Genomic DNA, 22,425 nt, shown 5'->3' with positions numbered 1-22,425 from the left:
AATGTGGAACTTAGTTCTGCATGACATTTATTTAAAACATAGCCTTACACTTTATTTACGTGCTTCTAACCCTGTGGCACTCATATACAAACACACACACACGTTTTAGTATGGAACTCAACATCCATTCATTCACTTACTTATTTCCAAACAGTTACTGATCACCAACTTGAGGCCAGATTCACCACTGGGCATTACAAATATAAAAATAAATATAGTCCCTGCCTTCAAAAACTCAGTTCATATTGAAAACAATAAGGCTTGTAGCTTAGATAAAAATGTTAGAGCAATGTCAATTTTCCATTTTTGATAATTATGCTATAATTATATAAGATGTTAACATTAAGGAAAGCTGTGTTTAAGGCATATGGGAATTCTCTATACTATTCTGGCATCTTTCCTAAAAGTCCAAAAAGTACTTCAAAATAAAAAGTTAAAAAAATCACAGTCTGCTTCCAGTCAAGATGGCAACATAGGCAGACATGGCTCGCCTCTTCGCACAATCACATCGAAATTACAACTAAAATACAGAACAACCATCACTCAGAACCATCAGAAATGAAGTTGAATGGAAGTCTGACAACTGTGTCATTAAAACCACATCCTTATAGGAGGGGTGCAGGTGCAGAATAGGCTGGGCCCAGCCCACTTGTGGTAAATAAAAATTGGGGAGGGAATTCTTGGGAGCGAGGAGTCCCAGAGACACACCAGGCCCCCCAGCTCAGGGTTCCAGTGCCAGGAAGATGACTCTCCACCATTTTTGACAGCAAAAACCAGTGGGGATTGAATCCGTCGAAGAAATTTCTGGAGCCTCAAGCAGTTCCTCTTAGAGAGCCCACACACAGACTCACCTACTCAGACTCGCTCCCCCTGAGCTCCAGTACTGGGGTAGCAGCTTAAAAAGCACCAATGACATTAAGGGAGAAACCGAAGTGTCTGGAATCAAGGTGAGCAGAGGCCATTGTCCCTTTTCTAAACCCTCCCGCAACAAAGCCACAGGGCCAGCAGGCTGCTGCCACATCTCAGACTCCATCAACCTGGCTAACACTGTTTGACCTGCCTTGGAAATCCTCAGAGACTCAGCCTCACCCAACTTACAGGCCCACCCAAGCTGCTTTTCCATATGAACGGCCGGTCTTGGCTCTTGCTTCACACTTCCTAAATCCTCAAACAAGCAACAGTTGCCCTCAATTAGCCCCAGTGCCAGCACTAGCAGCAGCCAGCCTAGATTCACAGCTTGGCTTTGCCTGGGAATCTCCAAACCCAGCACAAGTAGCAGCCATCCCAGATTACTTTACACCTCAGGCAGGGTGCCCTGGGAAAAACACAGGTGGGAGCTGACCTTGGTCTATACCAACTGGGAAACCCCAGGTCTAGCGCACCCAGTGGACAGCTACAGACCACGTCGGAGCACCACCAGCCTGCCCTTGCACAGCTGATCCTCCATGGAAGGCAATGGTTGATGGTAGTGGTCACAGCCAGTCCTTGCATCAGACTGACCTGGGTAAATCCCTCCCGTTAATCTGCCAACAGCAATCAAGGTTCAACTACAAGAGGAGGGTGTATACTCAGCCCACATGAAGGGCAAACCTCGAGCACCCAGTTTGGGTGATGCCCCTGGGATCACAGCCCCAGGCTGTGCCCCTGGACCCCATAGGACAACTACTACATTAGGCCACACTACCAAGACACAGAGTCAAAGCAGCACTATCTAGTACATAGAAACAAACACAAGGAGGCTGCCAAACAGGGAGACAAAGACACAGGGCCCAACTGAAATAACAGATCAAAACTCCAGAAAAAGAGCTAAACAAAACGGAGACACACTATCTACCAGATGCAGAATTCAAAACACTTTTTATAAGGATGCTACAGAAACTTGGTGAGAATCTCAGTAGCACAAAAAAGATCCAGTCAGAAATGAAGGATACACTAATTGAAATAAAGAAGAATTTATACACTTGGCTGGTATAGCTCAGTGGATTGAGCATGGGATGCAAACCGAAGGGTCACTGGTTTGATTCCCAGTCAGGGCATATGCCTGGGTTGTGGACCAGGTCCCCCAGCAGTGGGTGCCTGAGAGGCAACCACACACTGATATTTCTCTCCCTCTTTCTCCTTCCCTTCCCCTCTCTCTAAAAGTAAAATAAATAAATAAATACATCCGGCCAAGATAGAGGCATAGGTGGAAACACTGTGCCTCCCCACACAACCAAGTTTAAAGACAACAAAGTTTTAGTAACAAAAAAGCAACCAAAACACAGAAAATTGAACTGTACGGAAGTCCAACAACAACAAACCTTTGGGCCAGACCAGTAAGAGAGGCGGAGCCAGTGGTGGGGCGGGGTCGGGCAGGAAAGAGCAGATCCCAGGCGTGGGGTGGCAATGGGCGGACCAGTGAGGGTGCAAGGTGGTGGGCTGACCGTGGTCATACATTCACATGCAGATAAACCAGTCAGAGGAGTGAGCAGTGAGATGAGCCAGGCAGTCCCCAGCGGCGGGAAGCAGCAGAGGGGACCACCATTGCTCCTCTTTGGCCCTGCCCCCACATACATAACAGGTGCGAACCCAGCGACTGGGTCTCCCCACTCTGGTGAACACCTAGGGCTCCGCCCCTCATACATAACAGGTGCGAACAGACCAAACATTATGGCTCAAGAAGAACTCAAAGCCCCAGAGCCAATAACTCTAAGCAACCAAGAGATAGCCAACCTATCAGATGCACAGTTCAAAACACTGGTGATCAGGATGCTCATAGAACTGGTTGATTTTAGTCACAAATTAGAGGAACAAATGGAGGTTAAACTAATTGAAATGAAGGAAAATGCACAGGAAACCAACAGTGATGGAAAGAAAACTGGGACTCAAATCAAGGGAGTGGACGAGAAAGAAGAAAAAAAAAGACCAAACAGAAAAGTATGAAGAAAAAAGAATTCAAAAAAATGAGGAGAGGCTTAGGAACCTCCAGGACATCTTGAAACATTCCAACATCCGAATTATAGGGTTACCAGAGGGGGGAGAGGAACAGCAACAAGGGGAAAACTTATTTGAACAAATAATAAAAGAGAACTTCCCCAATCTGGCAAAGAAAATAGACTTCCAGGAAATCCAGGAAGCTCAGAGAGTCCCAAAGAAGGTGGACCCAAGGAGGAACACACCAAGGCACATCATAATTACATTAGCCAAGATTAAAATGAAGGAGAGAATCCTAGAAGCAGCAAGACATAAGGGGACACTTACCTACAAAGGAGTACCCATCAGAGTGTCAGCTGATTTCTCAAAAGAGACCTTACAGGCAAGAAGGGGCTGGAAAGAAGTATTCCAACTCATGAAATCCAAAGACCTACAGCCAAGATTGCTCTAGCCAGCAAAGCTTTCATTTAGAATGGAAGGGCAGATAAAGTGCGTCTCTGATAAGATCAAATTCAAGGAGTTCATCATCACCAAGCCCTTATCATATGAAATGTTAAGGGACTTATCTAAGAAAAAGAAGATAAAAAATATGAACAGTGAAGGACAGCAAACTCACAGTTATTAACAACCACACCTAAAACAAAAGCAAACTAAGAGGACAGCTAGACCGGGAGTGACATTATAGAAATGAAGATCACATGGAGGGTTATCAACAGGGGAGTGGGAGGAGGAGAAGGGGGGAGAAGGCACAGAGAATAAGTAGCATAGACGGTAGGTAGAAAATAGACAGGGGGAGGGCAAGAATAGTATGGGAAATACAGAATCTAAAGAATTTATGACACATGAACATAAACTAAAGGGGGAGAATGGTGGGGAAGGGGTGTGCAGGGTGGAGGGGAATGAAGGGGAGAAATGGGACAACTATAATGGCATAATCAATAAAATATATTTTAAAAAATTTAAAAAATAAAAGTAAAATAAATAAAATGTTCAAAAAACAACAACAACAGGGAAACAACAGTAGAGCGGATGAAGCCGAGAATCAAATCAATGATTTGGAACACAAGAAAGGAAAAAAAAAAACAATCAGAGCAACAATCAGAAAAAAGAATGCAAAAATGTGAATACTATAGCAGCCTCTCTGACATCTTCAAGAGGTCCAATATTCACATCATAGCATCGTCAGAAGCATAAGAGGAAAAGCAGGAAATTAGAAATCTATTTTAAAAAATAATGAAAGAAAAATTCCCTAGTTTGGTGAAGGAAATAGACATGCAGTCAGGAAGCACAGAGAGTACCAAACAAGATGGATGCAAAGACGCCCACTCCAAGACGCATCAGGATTAAAATGTCAAAGGTTAAAGATAAAGAGAGACTCTTGAAAGCAGAAAGAGAAAAGAAGTTAGTTACCTACAGGGAGCTCCAATAACACTGCCAACTGATTTCTCAAAAGAAACTCTGCAGGCTAGAGGGGATTAGCAAGAAATATTCAAAGTCATGAAAAGCAGGGGCCTACAGTCAAGGTTGCTCCACCCGGCAAAGCTATCATTTAGAATTGAAGGACAGATAAACAACTTGACGGACAAGAAAAAAAAAACTAAAGGAATTCATCATCATCAAACTGCTATTACATGAAATATTAAAGGGACTTATTTAAGAAAAAGAAGATCAAATCTATGAACAATAAAATGGCAAAAAATATATATCTAGCAACAATTGAATCTAAAACACAAATTAAGCAAACAAGAAGACCAGAGACAAAATCATGGATATGGAGAGCGTTTTTTGTGTGTGTTTTTTGTTTTTGGGGGGTGCTGGATGGGAAGGGGGTATAAGGGGAATGGGTGAAGAGGTGAGGGGATTAAGAAGTACCAATAGGTTGTTACAGAATAGCCACGGGGATATAAAGTACAGTATAGGAAATTTAGTAGCCAAATAACTTACAGGCACGACCCATGGGCATGAACAAGGGGTGGGGATTGCCTGAGGGAGTGGGGGTTGCTGGGTGGAGAGGGGGGACAATCAGGACAACTGTAATAGCATAACCAATAAAATATAATTTAAAAAAATCACTGTCAAACATTTATATCGATTAATTACCCATCACATTCCTAACAGCACAGCTTCAGAACAGTGTTCAATTAGGCAATCTTATCTGCCTGGGTAACTCCTATCATATTTGTTAGTATTTGAAATAACTGGGGATGTGGGAAGAACAGGTTTTCGAGGACCATAGGATTGCATGTGACTCTCAGCTCTTCTCATTATCATCCACTTTACTTTGAGCAAGTTAAGTAAGCTCTCTAAGGCTGTTTCCTCGTCTGTAAAATGGTGATGATAATATTTGTACTAATTCCTTCACAATGTTTATGAGGTTGGGTTGGGGCTGGGATGTGCTAAAGTATTTTAAGGTTAAACAAACAAAGTCCATAAAGCACAGTCCATAGATAGAGCATTGAACTTCAGATGTCCATGCATACCCCTGACACTCAGGGATGCTTAGTCTCCATTCTTCAAGTTGCTTTTCCATGTGCACGAAGCACTGTTCAGCTGCATTCTCCTGCCCCTTTCTGCCTCTCCAGGGGAGCTAGGCTGACTTCTCCAATGGAAGAGTTGGGAATGAGAAGCTGGCCTACAGGGCCCATCCCTTTTCCATCAGGAAGCCCACATCCAACTCTGCTGATAAGGAGAAGCCTGCTCTAATGAGTGAGTCTGTTCAGAATTGGGTTCAGGATTAGAGCTTAGTGAACACTCCTCAATAATAGCTTTATCCACAATCTATTTGATAGTGTAACCTCCATTTGCTTGACAGTTGGTTGTGATTCTCAAATGATTCAGAATTCAGGTGGAAACAAAAAGTTGGGGTGTGTGTGTGTGTGTGTGTGTTAATCAAGCCAGTGCAAGACCCCAACAGTAACCAAATACCACACTTTTTTTCATGTCATAAAGATATCTCATCTAAGTATAGAAATATGAAAAAGACACATGTTTAGGCCTTTTCATTTTTGTCACTGTTTGCCGCTCATTCACGTGACAGTGTTTAGAAAGGAAGAATACGCTTCTCTCCCTTGCCTACTATCAGCCTGTAAACCCTCATATTATCAGCTTAACTGTTCAAANCCCTTTCTGCCTCTCCAGGGGAGCCGGGCTGACTTCTCCGATGGAAGAGTTGGGAATGAGAAGCTGGCCTACAGGGCCCATCCCTTTTCCATCAGGAAGCCCACATCCAACTCTGCTGATAAGGAGAAGCCTGCTCTAGTGAGTGAGTCTGTTCAGAATTGGGTTCAGGATTAGAGCTTAGTGAACACTCCTCAATAATAGCTTTATCCACAATCTATTTGATATTGTAACCTCCATTTGCTTGACAGTTGGTTGTGATTCTCAAATGATTCAGAATTCAGGTGGAAACAAAAAGTTGGGGTGTGTGTGTGTGTGTGTGTTAATCAAGCCAGTGCAAGACCCCAACAGTAACCAAATACCACACTTTTTTTCATGTCATAAAGATATCTCATCTAAGTATAGAAATATGAAAAAGACACATGTTTAGGCCTTTTCATTTTTGTCACTGTTTGCCGCTCATTCACGTGACAGTGTTTAGAAAGGAAGAATACGCTTCTCTCCCTTGCCTACTATCAGCCTGTAAACCCTCATATTATCAGCTTAACTGTTCAAACCAGGCTGCCTTAGAGAGTCACGGAAACCTCTCCAGCTCCCACTTTAATCACCTAAGCACTCAGGGTGGTGCCACCATCACCCTTGATCAGGGGCTGAATTAAGATGCACCTTTAGGGGAAGAGGCATTTTCTCTGCAAAATCACACCAGGTCTCCATTCACTGAATCCCAGAAAAGCAAGATCAGAGATTTTGGGAATTGAAAGTGACCTCTGTGGCTGTTTTTAAAATCCTCCTTTTTTTTCAGAACCATAATTCTAACAATAGTAAAAAAATAAGCCCCGTGTAAAAAACAGGATTTGTGTTCTAGGAGAAAAGTGGGATCATAAAAATGCATTCAACTGTTTTTAGTCTTTACTCAGATGTGATTTATCCACGAACCATACCGTGGCCTCCAATGAGCAAAACAACAAACAAAACGACCAAACAAAATAAAAACAAAGGCAAAGGAAGACAAAAATATCTAGTTTCCAAAAGCCAAAATCCGTCACAATGTCCACATATAAAAATACATCTACCCTATTTACCAAAGTTTCCTTAATCATTCACTTACTCTATTTTTCTATTAAGCATGGTTTTTATATTTTTGATTACCTGCTTTCTCATGATTAGCAGTAGAAAATTAGATAAATCGTTGAAGCAGGCAAACTAACAGAGCAAGTTGTACAGCCAGAGGGATGAGAGGCTATAGCAAATAACTCTAACGAAGGTTAAAAGTCTTTGGGACAATTTAACTTAAGGCCAAAAGATTCAGTAACTCAAGCGTTTCAAAAGAAGATGCATATAAATTATCTTTTAATAGATAGATCTATGTATCTATCATCTATGTTGATAAGAGTGCATTGAGTTGAAAAGGATATCAGCATGTGTTTTGACTCTCCTAAGCCTGTTTCTGACTGAGGGCGAGGAAGTTCGGAGCCTGAAATAACAGAACATGGGACTGTGAACAGGAAGCTGGGCATGCCTTTGGTGACCGAGGCTTCCCCTGAGTCTGATTTTCTTTACCCTTCAAATTAGAAGCAGATGATCCGTAAGATTTCTTCTAGCAACAAAATTATTTAAGTCTGAAAATAATCATCCGTGCTTACAACTGGATAAGTCTCATCACTTAGCCCAAAGAACCAATTTCCCAGCCAGAGACAAGTAGATGAGCCAATGAAATGGAACAGGACCTTTCACAAATGTATTTGCTTCCAATTGTTGGCACATTAATGTCAGTGCAACTTAGTGTCAGTGCAAATAGTAGAGGAAGCCAGGTAAGTTACTTTATTACTCCAAGTTTTTCCATCTGTAAGATAAAAGATAATAGTCTTAACTTCCCCCTGTCCATTTCGTATCTACCATTCATGCTTCTTACCCTCTGTACCTTTTGTATGACCCATGGATGTGAACTAAGGGGGTGGGGAATGCAGGTGTGAGGGCTGTGCAGGATGGAGGGGAATATGGAAATGGGACAACTGTAATAGCATAATCAAAAATATATATTTAAAAAAGATAAAGATAATAGAGTACATCTTATTACAGGTGAAATTAATGAAACAATGCTAATTAAATGTTACCACAACGCCGTCATCACCGTCGTCGTCATCAGTGTAAGTTTCTGCCTTCATCACTGTATTAAAAACCCACAGAGGCTTCCTTTCTTTTATGACCCAGTTGGCAAAGGCAGCTGTGGCCAGGTGCCAAGTATTATTGAAGCAATAAACTCTCAATCACAAAGCAGACAAAGATACCTATGGACAAGCTCTCTCCTGAACTTCCTGTCGAAGACCGTGTCTTCCTCTGACAGACAGGGGGTTTGATGACAGGAAATGTCGGGAAGAACAATTTCTGCATATTAGTAAGGACTAGGCAAACTACAAAAAAACCACAATATTTAGAAGAAAAGGGGAAATGGGATTGCATCCACTTTTGACAAAATGGAAATCGTCTCTGCTTTCCTATTTTCTTGATGAATCTGCCTCTTGCAGCTCATTAACAGACCAAAATATTAAATTGAATTGAGATGAAATACTCTTTGCCAAAGCAATCTTTTATCTATGCAAAGTAATTCTCTATTTCCTGATGAGTAAAACAACTGTCTCTTGCAATGCAATTTTTGAGAATATCTATGGTTCAATTTGTTTTAAACATTATTATACCTCTCTGACGGAATCCTTCACATTGCTGCAACTGTTACCATCTTAGAACTATCTGTTGTCCTTTAGATGGGAACTTCTTGAGGGAAGGAACCTCACCCGACCCATTTTTGCCGTAGTATAGAAAGTGCTGGCCACTAAGGGAGGCTCAAGAAAAAAGAGTGAGAAACACTGACTTTTAATTTATGGCACATGTTTTGTGTTTTGGAGATCTCCAAAGCAAAAATTCAAATTAAGTTGATTTCAGTTTTCATCTGCAGATGTTTGAAATGCTTTTTATCTTTTTATCCAACATTTGGTTAAAAAATAGGCTTGGTCAAAAAGGGTGGAACAGAAGAGTTTAAGGTACTATAAGCTAGAACATCATTACAGTTTCTTTTTCGCTTAATGCAGAGATTCCTCTGCTTGTTTAGTAGATTTTTTTTTCTTTCAAAACATGAGAGTAAATCAGTGGCTGTTTATGAGGCTGTCTTTCTGCTTGTAGAGGAGACGCTCAAGCTCATGGTCATGTGTTAGCTCTCAAGATGAAAGGCGCGACTGAACTCCCAACACACTGCTCTTTTCCCAGGAATTCATAATTAGCCTTTTCATTGAAATAGTTTAGATGTCATTTTGGTGCTTGTGAAGTATTTCAAATATGGCTCAGGTTAAACAGTCTCCACCTGCACACTCAGCGGAATGAAAGAGAGAGCACATTACCCAGCTCCGTCTTTGAGGATTACTAATTATTCGAGAGGGGCCCGCCAGACAGGGAACTCCCACATGCTGACGAAGAGAGAATCACTGTCTTGAACCCTAGCTAGTTCCCTAATGTTCTTAAGAGCGATGGGAGTTTAATTAAATTTACTTGTTGCCAGAACTTTATCATAGTATCAGTAACATTGAATTCATTATGCCAATAACTTCAAAGAGACACCCTGCCCGTAAGCGGAACATTTGTAGGACGTTAATAGTTTCGAACGATGCAGGTCTGAAGGAGAAATGAATCAATCAAAACTTCAAAGAAAGTCTGCCAACTTTTTCCTGCAACCCACCATTGAAGCTCAGATGTTTAGAAACAAAAGTGAGAGACTCTGTGGGTATATTGAATGAATTTTTTCCCTCTGGGCATAAACTTTCAAATTATTGTGTGCAACCACCATGTTATTTCCTTTTTACTGAATTTATTGGGGTGACATTGGTTAATAAAATTCTATTGGTTTCAGGTGCACAGTTCTACGATCCATCATCTGTATATTGCCCTGTGTGTTCCTCCCATCACCATTTCTTTCCCCCCTTTCCCTCTGGTAATCACCACACTGACTGTCCTGCGTCTCCACCAGATTTTTTCCCTTGACCCCTTGACCCTGCCCACCCAGCCCTGCACTGCCCCTCCCCTGACAGTTGTCAGTCTGTTCTCTAACTCTATGAGTCTTTTTCTATTTCGCGTGGCTCTTTATTTTGTTCATTAAATTCCATATATATATTTATATTTATATATATTCCATATATATATGAGTAAAATCATCTGTGTGTAACCATCATGTTAAGTGCTAGCTATAAAAATGGGAGAAATTAAAAACTAAACAAAAAAAGGGGGGAAATGATGACTCAAGTGCTTCCTGAATATCTTCGACAATTAGGTGGTGGTGTGTATTACATAATTTAAAACCTGCCTGAAGAGAAAAAAACCAAAAAACTCTTGTTTCTCTTCAAGAAGCGTTTATAAAGAACATGACTTGACTTCTGAACTCATTAGTAAACACAGAGAAGGTAGAGCTGGCCTCTCACGAAGGTTAAGTGAGAATAATGAGATTCAAATTTGCAGCCCAAACTGCTTTCTGCTGCAGTAATTTAATTAGAGCTTCTTCTCATTTATGTCATTTTTTCTCCATGTTACAGTTGATGACATTATCTTAACTCAGAAGTCCTCTTTTCCTGTGAAAAGCTGTTTTTGATAAATAATTACAACCCCAAACCATAAACTTGTAGAATCTACTTGCATGTTCATCTGTTCTAGTTCGTCTTGCATACAGATTTATCTTTTCAAAAGCAATAACTAACTTGGGAACATGGAGATTTTATGCTTTTGAAATTTCAGAGAAGGCAGACAACATTTTTTTCTGATTTGTGGACGTTTTTGTTTGTCTTTAAATAAAGCCTTCTTCTCATCCATCTCAAGCAATAGAACCTGAACTTGAAATAAATAGACAAATGGAAAACTATGCTTACTGGAGTTGTTAGAATTACCCAGGTTCCAAGTGACAGAACCCCAGCTTGAACTGACACAGACAAGAAAATGTGTTGAAAACACGGGGGGATGTTTCGTTAACTCAGAGATGAGAAAGGAGTGGGCCTCCCACCACCGCCCTTCGGCTTTCTCTCTGCCTTTCCTCTTGGCTCCCGTCCACGTGTCTGCCTCACTTCTCTCCCCGGCCCTGAGCTTTCCTTGGCTCTCGACAGCGCAGGGCAGGAAGCATAGCTGCCCTCAGCTCCTGAGCGTTATCGTTTGTAGTCCAGGGACCCAAGGAGAAATTGCTCCTTCCTCTCATTCCTATACCTGAATTTAGGGACAAAACTCCGCTTTGTCATGTTGAGTGGGGAGGAGGAGGGGGTACTGGCAGACAAAACTGTGCCGTTCACCATAGCTTTATTCAATCTGGAAAACGTTTTGAAAGGCGGAGAAATTGAATGGTATAATAGGAAAAAATGTATCAGAAGCAGCGTAGAGAGGGGGAGAGAGAGACAGAGAGAGAGAGAGGCTGCTGAATAATGACAGAGAGCTCCAGGAAGACAGAAAGGAACACAGAAGAGAAGAAGCACGGGACACACAAGCAAGCCAACTGGACTGGGGCAATCTTCACAGATACTAAGAGAAGAGAAAATAGCATGCCTAAACAAGCTACTTTGCTAATTTACATGCAGATTTTGGCCATGGTAGAATTTGCCCATAAAGTGGAAAATGCCAAGGGTGGTAAATACTGGCTAATATCTATCACAGTCAGAGGTCAAGTAGGGCATCTGTCCATGTCTCCTAATGGGTGGTGGAGGGCTTTTAGTCTTCAATTTTTATATTTTGATGCTGTTTTTACGTGTGTGAGTATGTGCTTACCCATGAGCATGATTGACTTTTCTAATCACTTTTTTATTAAAATGTTGGATTAGTTGAGAATTCTCACTTTAAGGGGATTAAAGTCTTATACTTTCAGTCCTTTATTCAAATATCTGTTGCCACACATTTTGGGGTGAAATGTCCCCAACTGTCGGTTATAACATATTATAGCATGTAAATGTTTACATATAATGTTTACATATTATATGTAAACATTCTGTACAATTGCCAGTGGTCTTCAGTAACTAAACTGGTCCACCTAGAAATTACCTTTTTTCCTTCATTTTTTCAAAATCCAGAGCTGATAAACTAGACTGTTTATATTATTTTAAGAGTCTTACCTCATTATAACCCTAGTAGACATAGCCAAAAGTGTTATTATGAGCCCTCTCTCAGGATTCCTGATAAGTGAAAAGTCTCTCTGGCGAACTTTCTCACTGATGCAGGTGTATGATTTCCGATGAGATCTTTTATTTTGGCTTCCAAAATTAACTTGAAATTCAATAACCTCCAGGGTTTAGCAAAGACAGACAGGTCATTCTCTTAAAATAAGATTGCCAGTGAATACTTAGAAAACAAAGTATCTAAAGACAGCCAATGCTTTGGTGAGCAAAAAGCAGGCAATGCAGCCCAAGCCCCGGATTTACTCCTGGTCTGAGACTGAGCAGGCAGGACCCCCCCAGGGCCGGCGGGGGCACCACTGAAAGCGCCGTTTTAACCGAAGGAGAGGAGCATCGCAACAGAATCACAGAGCAAAACAGCTTCTCAGAAGCTTGGGAATCTATGAATTGTCATTTCAGTTCTTCTATTTCGATCTTAGCTTCTTTTTGTAGCCATTTACGCATTTGTTGTTCACAAATTCATCCCAATGTGTGAAGAGGCCTAACTGAATCTCTGGCACCCACATAAACTGACTGAGCCCAACAGACTTCACCACTGGCGGGCAGAAAGCTCTCACTCACCTCATGGTTGTTTTCCTCGCATTGTGGTTTTGTGGTTCAGAAAATGCCACATTTACTGAAGGTCTAGAACACTCTCATGATTCTACAAATACCCTACACATTTCATTCCTGAGAACTTCTGAAGCAAAAAAAAATGCTTATATTAGCTTTCTTTGACTTTGCTCTTAGCACTTTGCTTTCAGCTAATGAATCTTCATCTCTCATTACATTCGTCCCTCTTTGCTCTCAGGGATCATTGCATTTGAAAATCTCCTATTATAGTTGAAGGGCATTCATATCTACTGCCTGCAAAGGGGTCACCTTTGAAATATATCTGAGCTCTTAGGGAAAAAATGTATCAAAATTATCAGTCATTAAATTCATCATTCCATTACAGAACATCTGAATGGCTTCAAAAATATTTGGATAAATCTATGAACAACAGAGACCTAAATGACTACAAAGAGAAGATGGAATTTAATCTGGAGATGTTAGTCAATTACATATATTGGGTTTTGTCACAGTGACTCACAAACTGTAAAACACGCATAAGTTTCCCATCCACATATTCAGAAACACCCATGTGTGTGACCAGAAAGTCATGACAATGACCCTATTGAAGTTAGACATTCGTGCTGAAGCAGCGAGAAAGGCAATAAAAACCTGGATTTATTTCACTCCCTCCCTGCCTAATTAAGATGTTCTCAAATCATCAAGCCAATGTAAGTTACATCTTTGGCCAGGGATGAGGCAGGAAGCAGTACAGAAGTGAACCTAACGAAAGTGTCATAAACCTGACAATGAGTCCCGTGTTTCATCTTTCGGGGAAAGAGACCGTCAGCCACCCTTTCTTTGCACTGCAAGAATCTACAAAGGTTCTTAGAGAAGGGTTTACAAGTTCTTATTACAAGGTCTTGCATCATCACAAAACTTTCAGAATAATTCCTGGCAGAATGTGGAAACACTATGGAGAAGAAAGGCAGGCAAGAAGTGGGGCAAAACTGCCTCCCAGTTTATTTGAACACGCAAAGCTCCAGAGTTGGAAACGTGTGTTAAGGGACAGTATAGGTGAATTGCGTTCACCCCATGTGTGAAATAATGAAACGAAGCTAAGTTTAAGGCTCAAAATGAGGTGGCATGTTAGTTAAATTCTCTTGGGGAAAGTCATCTTCTTGAAGTCTCTGTGCCTGAATTCGTTAAATGGAGATGTTGCTTAACTCCGTTTGATGAGGAGCAAATGGCACAAATGTACACGGCAGCCTCCGCCAAACTACTATTATTATGAATATTACCTTTATGTCACTGAGCACGTGTCCCAGGGTCTTCCTAAGTGGCACTGAACCCTGATTTCAGAAGATCAAGCATCGAGTGGTGAAATAAAATGTAGGTAAGATAACAAGGAGCTGGCCCTTTCGACCTCGTACTGGTTTCGTTCTATTTATTTTTCTGTTCTTTCTGCCTCCTCAGCCTGCTTAAAGCTGTAACTGTAAAGTTAAACGCCCTGAGTCCAGTCACTGTCGGGGGGTTTCAGATACAAAAAATAGTCAAGACCAGAAGGGAAGGTGTGTTGAGAAGGGAAATGGAAGAGACAAGGGTTCTCACCAATTTAGGAATGACCCCCCTTTCTGAGTTCGGGAGACAGGATGTCTGTGTTCGCGCTGGGATGCACTATTTGCAACCTGAGAGCACCAGGCTGCCCTTGGCCCATCAGCCGGCTTGAAGACCTAGAATCTGAACGCCCTTGGCAGGGCCAGGAGACAGAGGTGGCACGTCCTCCATAGAGCATTAAGCCCTTCAGAGAATATGATGTGAGTGATTGTTTTCTCAGTTCTCTCCAGGTGGGTAGAGGACCAGTGGCCTTGCTAATACGTAAGGGAGAGGTTATTTTATCACATACAAAGAATCTCTCCAGCAGTTAGGGCTTAATATTCTCAAGAAACGCAGGCTGAGAGTGCGGTTCTGGACATGGGCCCGCTGTGGGTGCATGGGGTGCCGTTTTCAGAGGCACAAACGGTGGCTATGCTCTCGTTCCGCTGAAAGGAGCCGGGAAGGCTGGATTAAATGCAGGCGGGAGGGCCACAAAGACATATGTAATGAGGGGATAGCAAGATAAATTACCTAGCTCGGGGAGCTCCCGAATTTACTTTATGACGACTTCTTTTGTAAATGGAGGCTCAGACATGTCTCTGAGGCAATTTTAGTGACCTTTTACCAGGAGTGGTCAAAAGGATGACCTTCAGGCGTCACCTTCAGGCATGCTTAGCCTCCGTTCATCCAGCCTGCTTCGTCTAAGAATTAACACCATGTCTGTGACTCTCCTTTAAAAAATGTTCCCAAAAGGATTATAACCTGAAGGTAAGACGAACACACTTTAAAAGGAGGAAGGCATACTCATCCCAGTCATGAAGACCCGTCTGGCTCAGATGCACAGGCTAAGAATCTGTATGTGTTCGATGAGCTGGCTACTGGCCTTGTGTTTCATGCTTTGAGAAGTTTCAAATTGTATTTCGCTGCTGCTGAGCCTGACCTTTTTCTCCGTGCGACATCCCGTGGTTTGCGTTCATAGATTGATTTTTAAATTTCAATTTTCTAGAATGCTTTTGAGATGAACGAGTGAATTTTAGGAAGACATAAGGAAAAGAATGTCCCCTTTTCACTGTACCTTTGCAGGTGCTGGCAACTCTAGGCAGCACAGAGCTAGAATGGATTTATTTTTCAGAAGCATTTGAACAGCTGTATTGATCGTTCCAGCCCACTGAACAGTTAACTGTAAAGAGAGGGAAATTCATTGTGGCTTTTCTGTGCCAAACCACCCCCTTCTTGCTGACCCATCTACGAAGGAAAGCGCTCTGCCCAGAACGCTGTGTGACTATCCGTCCCTATTCTTTCTGCTCTACTCTTAAGAGAGAAATTAGGATGCATAGTGGACTGGTATACACAAAATCCCTAAGCAAAGCAGGTCCAAGCCTAGACATGCAAGCGTACAACTTCTATTCCAATAACTGTTCCTTTGATATCCCCTGTGATTTTGTTTTTCTTGTGAAAACAAAATTTCCATGCCTAGGAAATCAGAACTCTGGCTGCCACCTTCCTGATAACAGTTTTCATCTATTTCATGAGAAAATGGAAAAAAAAGGAATTGGCATCGCCTATTGCTGGATAGCTTGTGTCTACTCTCTTACAGGTAAAGCATGGACGTCAGAAGCCACAACAGATTCAGCAGCAAACACAACCCAGGCTGACTCGAGAGGGTTCTGCCACGCGAAGGGGGGGTCCCGACCTGAAACCCTAACTGTGTTCTGCTGCTGCGGAGAGCACGTGCGCTGTCCCCCAAATGTTTCAGACACAGTCACATCACAGCAATATGCTACGACATTATTACTACGTATGTGTGTCTAAAATGATCAAGGGATATGATCACTTTTTAACTGTTTTGAAGGAACAGTCCTTATAGCAACTGTATTTCTCACGCTCCAGATTCCACAAGATGCATGAAATTTATAACTGTTAGACCTCAGAGGTCTAATTTGGCCTGAAATGCATGAACTTGTGTGCAGGGAGGAGCCACATTATAGCAGTATCTCACGGGCAATAACTATCTATTTTCTATGATCTATTACGTGCTTTCTTGAATGTTACACATACATATAACACCACGTGATGCTAAAAATCAAGTTGTGTCCCTAGGAAATCATACTAGGACTGATGGGATGCATATACAAAATTTGTAATGATTACTTTTTCATTCATGTCTATTAACTTAGGTCCTAAATGCATTCCATTTCTTCCAGTGATGTGACTAACAGGTACATGGAAAATACTGAGGAAACAGACAAATACTAACAGCATCCAATCACCTGAAAGGCTGGGAAAGAGCTCAGTGTGCCTCATGCATGTTTAAACCCTTGTCGGGACACATCTTTCGTCACATCGCACTTCACTCCTGCAAGCCAGTGCTCCTTATCTCAAAGCACGTATCACACGCTGCGTGATGCACAGGTTGCCAAGGAACCACAAAGATGCCAAGCAAGGAAACTAGCGTTAATCTCAGACAATCACCTAGCATTGCACTAAGGAAGGTACACTATGACGTGGCATACATTATGTAATACACAGCTGTCTGAATGGAAGGAAGGATTCCAGGTGATGGGCACCAGAGCGGAGGTACCATTAGGGGAGAAAGAGGCAGCTGAGATGGACTGGAACTATCGTTAGAGGGGAAAAAATCTTACATCACATTTTATACATACATGGACTTGTACATGGATCCTTTGGGGAGGGTGACTGTGAATGGCATGTCCAGCATGCTTTTAAAACATGGTGTGAAATAATGGAAAATACATATAGTTCTCTGACGCCGGTTTGTGACACAGGGCTCCTAAGTTCCTTGGAATTTCCTGGGTCATAGAGTGTCTTTTATTCTAATGGGGTGGCTCTTGGTGGGCTTCTGCCTAGGGCTGGTTACAAGAAAGACCACACCATGGCTAGAAGCTTGGGATTTTTAGCCCCACCCCTTCTAATTTTCCAGAGAGGGGAGAGAGGCTGAGAATGGAGGAGTCTATTATCGGTCGTGCCCAAGTGGTGAAGCCGCCATAAAAATCCCAGCAGAGTTGGGTTTGGGGAGCTCCCGGGTCGTGAACACAAGTACATCCCAAGTCCACGGGGACAGAAGCTCCTGCTCCTCACACCTTCCCAGACCCCGCCCTGTGTATCTCTTCATCTGGCTGTTCAGCTGCATCTTTGATCGTATATCCTTTTTTATATAATAAGCCACTAAGCCTAAATGTTCTGGGTTCTGCAGGCTGTTCTAGCAAATAATCAAGTCCAAGGAGGAGAGGGGGCCAATATGTTCCCACAGAACATATTGTGGCCCCACGTGTTCATCCATCCACCAGCTGTAGAGACCCTTACTTATCATGCCAACTCATTTTTTAAAAGGAATGTGAGCTTCCTCTCCAAGAGATATTATTTAGAAACACGTATGCTGATTTTATTTTTTTAATTACCATGAATTTTCTTTTTTTTTTTAAAGACTTTATTTATTTATCTTTAGAGGGGAAGGGAAGGAGAGAGGGAGAGAAATATCAATGTATGGTTGCCTCTCGTGTGTCCCCTGCTGGGAACTGGCCTGCAACCCAGGCATGTGCCCTGACTGGGAATCGAACCGGGATCGTGTGGTTCACAGGTCCGCACTCAATCCACTGAGCTACACCAGCCAGGGCCAAATTACCATGAATTTCCCATAGAAAAAGTCACCGGATAGCAGGAACCTCTGGCTTGCAGCCACATTGGACATAGTCGTGGGTAACCTGGGGACCTGCTATCTGGGATTGGCATCTGCAGTGGGCGGCAGTCTCTCGGGACTGGGCTCTTAATGAGTGGTGTCTTCACTAACTCCAGGTAGTGCAAGGATTCAATTGTAAGACACTCAACTGGTGTCCCAGAGATTTGCTTGGTGTGAGAAACACACACACACACACACACACACACACACACACCTGGTTTCAAAAGTGTTGTGAATGTTGTGAGTGTGGCGGCAGCGTGAAAGTAAAGGAGAGACACACAGCCATGTACAAGTTTTCTATACGACACACCACTCTACATTCCAGGGGTGACTTCAAAGTGTACTTTGTGACATGCGCGCACACGTATATGTACCCCACATGTATATATACACATTTATGGGCATGTGTATGTTTACATATATACATATATGTATGTATATGAATGTGTGTATATATACAATATACATCACCTCTGAGAAGCTTTTGTTGGATTTCTACCCAAATACACGAGATGGGATGATTCCCTGCTTAGTAGAAGACAACGGCTGAAGACGGGGTACAAGACAGACAAGGGAAGGAGAACCAGGCATTAGAACCAGGTCTGGGACCGCGCTATGACATGATTGGGGGTTACTCTTCTACCTGAAAGTACTTTTTAAGCTCGCAAAGGTGAAGGGGTGCAAAGTAGTGCTCTCATGCCACCCACACCCTTCGTATATTATATTAGTAGAAAGTCTTGTAGTGACTTATTCTGAAAACCTGCAACGTGTATTTGATATGACAGTGGCAGCTTTTGAAAAGGAACATTATACCTTAACATAAACCCACAGATAATACTATCTGGTTTGATTCTCACAATGAAAGCTTTGGTATACGTATTATTATTAATTATTTCTATAAATGAGCAAAAACCTACGAGGAAGAGGCACACAAACAGAAGTGTGATTCGCAGCGAAAATTATGTAACACTGTGATTATAATAGTGATACTGTTCACCCATCTGAATCGACAGACAACCTGGCACTTTAGGCTCAGTGGATCGAGCACCGGCCTGTGAACCGAAAATACTTTACTTCAGTGCGAAGACCGAAGCACACAGCTTCCATTCTTTCTTTAATGGGGAAGTTAATTAGGGATTTGGTGTGAGTGGCCCCTTTGTATGGAGACGGGCTCTACAAAAGACACACAGGAAGGACAGAGAATTTCCCTTTTGAGGAGGAGAGAGCTCTCTGTCCGCTCATAAGTACTGAGGAAAAGCCCTTGAAGATTTTAAAAGCCCTCATTTATTTCTTTGTCTCCTCACTATCTCCTCTTGCTCTGTCTCTCTCCCCCCTCCCCCTACACACCATTTCTGTTTAGTCTTTTCATTATTCCCTTGTTTGGCTAATCACATTTCCATTGAACAAACAGTATGATCCGTAGTGGGGATTACAACTAAAGGGATTCCAAGAAAAACCATTTCTAAAGTATACTCAAGAGCAGCAACCCTGAGGTTATTGAGAGCCCTGGATACTAAGGATTCTCAAATAGAGTCACTCGCCGGGACAATGGACTCAGGCCCCAGTGGGGGAAAGTGACTGCCTCCCACAGTGTGTTGCCATTGTACGGCTTAGTGTGGCTTCCCTTCTTCTTGCCCGGTCACTTGTTTCGGATCAGTTTCCTTTGTTAAGTATAAACATTCTTTACCCTGCATTCCGAAGGGCCACCCTGAGTCTTTCTGTTGGCGTTAGGGATTGACTAGCATGGAAAGCAGCGCATTTGTCACGTCTAAGGAAACTGTGCTCTTAGAAAGTGGCATTACATAAAACCAAATCTTCCCTGATCTACACTTACACTAACATTTGCATTATACAGGTAATTTTTGAAACTTTTACTGTAGAGAAATTTAAACAGACACAAATAAACAGAACATATTGTGGCCCCACGTGTTCATCCGTCCACCAGCTGTAGAGACCCTTAGTTGTCACGCCAACTCATTTTTTAAAAGGAATGTGAGCTTCCTTTTAAAGATATTATTTAGAAACACGTGGGACTTCCGCCAAGATGGAGGCGTAGGTGGAAACACTGTGCCTTCTCCCACAACCAAGTTTGAATACAACAAAGGTTTGGAGAACAAAGACGCAGCCAAAGAACAGGAAACTGAACTACACGCAAGCCCAACAACAACCGTACCAGTAAGAGGGGCGGAGCCAGCAGCGGAGCTGGGTTGGACAGGAAGGATCCCCTGACCCCAGGCGCCCAGGCATCCAGGGTAGTGCTGGAGGACCCAGTGAGGGCTTGGGCTGGTGGGAGTGAGAATTGAGACAGACCGCGCAGCCCCGAGCAATGAACCCAGCAGCGGCTGACCGAGGTCGCACATTCACAAGCAGTGGGACGAATCCCGGGGCCCGCGGTGGTGGCGGGAGGAAGCAGGGGGTGCTTGCCATTGCCTCCCTTTGGCCCCACCCCCCACATACAGCGTCACAACCCAGCTACTGGGTCGCATGGCCCTGGTGAATACCTAGGGCTCTGCTCCTCATACATAACGGGCATGAACAATCCAAAATATGGCTCAAGAAGAACTCAAAGCCCCAGAGCCAATAACTCTAAGTGACCAGGAAATAGCGAAACTCTCAGATGCACAATTCAAGACACTGTTTATCAGGATGCTCACAGAACTGGTTGATTATAGTCACAAATTAGAGGAACATATGAAGGCTAAACTAATTGAAATGAATGGAAATGCACAGGAAACCAATAGTGATGGNGCCAACTCATTTTTTTAAAAGGAATGTGAGCTTCCTTTTAAAGATATTATTTAGAAACACAACACGTATGCTGACTTTATTTTTTTAATTACCATGAATTTTCCACAGAAAAAGTTACTGGGCTCATGTTTCAGGGTTTGGTTGCTGGTCTCCTACTGCTGTGGATACTGTGTGCACCAGATCCGACTTTCTTTACAGAGCAAAAAAGAACGGTCCGTATACTATGGAGTAAAATTTACACTGTACTTTGATGTACATTCTTTAGTTTGCTCTTAACTAGCACCATGATAATGGAACTATTAGAACTAAGGACCTGAAAATGGAAGCAACAGACTCAAGTCCACACAGCTGGTAAGAAGCAACCCATCTGGCGAGGCACATTGCAGTAGAAAGTGATATTTCCATGAAATATTCTATTAAAAGAAAGCAATGCCAATGTTCTCTTCAAATATAATATAAATGTCCTGGGGAGACAGCCTTCTCTCAGGGGAACGTGGGGGAAAGACTTATCCCACCCTGAAAAATTTCCACCTGATGGCATGCAGTGAGGACAGTCCTTGTGCTTCACCTGGGACTTTAAAGGCTCTCACATCAAGTTCTGGTTGTCCCCATGCATTTGCTGGGAATTGCTCCTAGAATTTATGGAATGTTTGCAACTGTACGAAACCCACATCTTTCGATCCATATGAAAGGTGGTTATTGAAACAAAGGTTAAATGACTCTCTCTCAATGCCTCACTAAAGCGGCAGGTATTTATTGTGACTCTATATGTCAAAATGGTCAGTGCCTGTTGTGGTCTGTGGGCTGTGACAGGAAGGATGTCTTCCCAGAGACAGGATCCTCAAGCTGTGCCTCAAACCCTGACTATAAATCAGAACAACTGCGTGGAAGGACACAAGCGAAGCCGCGGCAGTGAGAATGCTCTGGATTCACTGGGCTGGAAGGGAGAGTGTGTGGAGCCATAATCCTCAAGGTCAAGTTGAAGAGTGTTATACACAGGCTCGAGTGGGAACAGGACAGGGATAACAGGGAAAACAACCACAAGGGGAGGAATAGCTACAATATAATACAAATCGGATCCATCTAAGGTCATAATGGAGAAGCTGACAAAGACTAAAAGGACCTTGTGTAAGAAATCTGGGAATGTCTTGGGAACAACCTAAGTTAGTGCTGGGAAGACCGAGACAGCATGCGGTCCAACCCAGGTAGAGCACAGGCTAATATGACCTCTCACCACCGGGGAGAGCAACAGAAAATTCTCTCCTGCAAAGGCTTTCAAACCTTTTATAGCAATCTACGGTAAGAAAAACATTTTTCACTTTGACTCAGTATAAATATGCATACTCCGACATACACGGATTTAATTGAAACAAAAGTTTTATGAAACAATATTTATATTCCTATGGGAAATAAAGTCTGGCATTTCCCATCTTATTCCATTGCCTTAAAATTTAAAAAAAATACATAAGGGACGACCTTCTCAGTGGGTTTCGCAGCCCACCAGTGGGACACAGGGTAACCGGCAGTTTGCGATGTACCACTCTACTGGGTACATTCCATGAGGAAATAAATATAAGCGAGTAGTTTTCATCCTTAAGATCCACACAATCAAATACTTAAACAAACAGAAACAGCTCT

The 22,425-nt window shown here is 42.5% G+C and overlaps 1 protein-coding gene across 4 annotated transcripts in view; it reads right to left on the bottom strand.

The window, feature by feature from the left end:
• The window catches only part of RGS7 (regulator of G protein signaling 7), a 314,036-nt gene that overhangs the window by 145,354 nt on the left and 146,257 nt on the right, over positions 1-22,425 (bottom strand). The window lies entirely within an intron of this gene.

Source organism: Sturnira hondurensis, unplaced genomic scaffold (assembly GCF_014824575.4).
Source record: "Sturnira hondurensis isolate 20B ecotype Veracruz unplaced genomic scaffold, ASM1482457v3 Scaffold0018525, whole genome shotgun sequence".
Classification (NCBI taxonomy): Eukaryota; Metazoa; Chordata; class Mammalia; order Chiroptera; family Phyllostomidae; genus Sturnira; species Sturnira hondurensis.
This window is presented reverse-complemented; position numbering and strand designations above follow the sequence as displayed.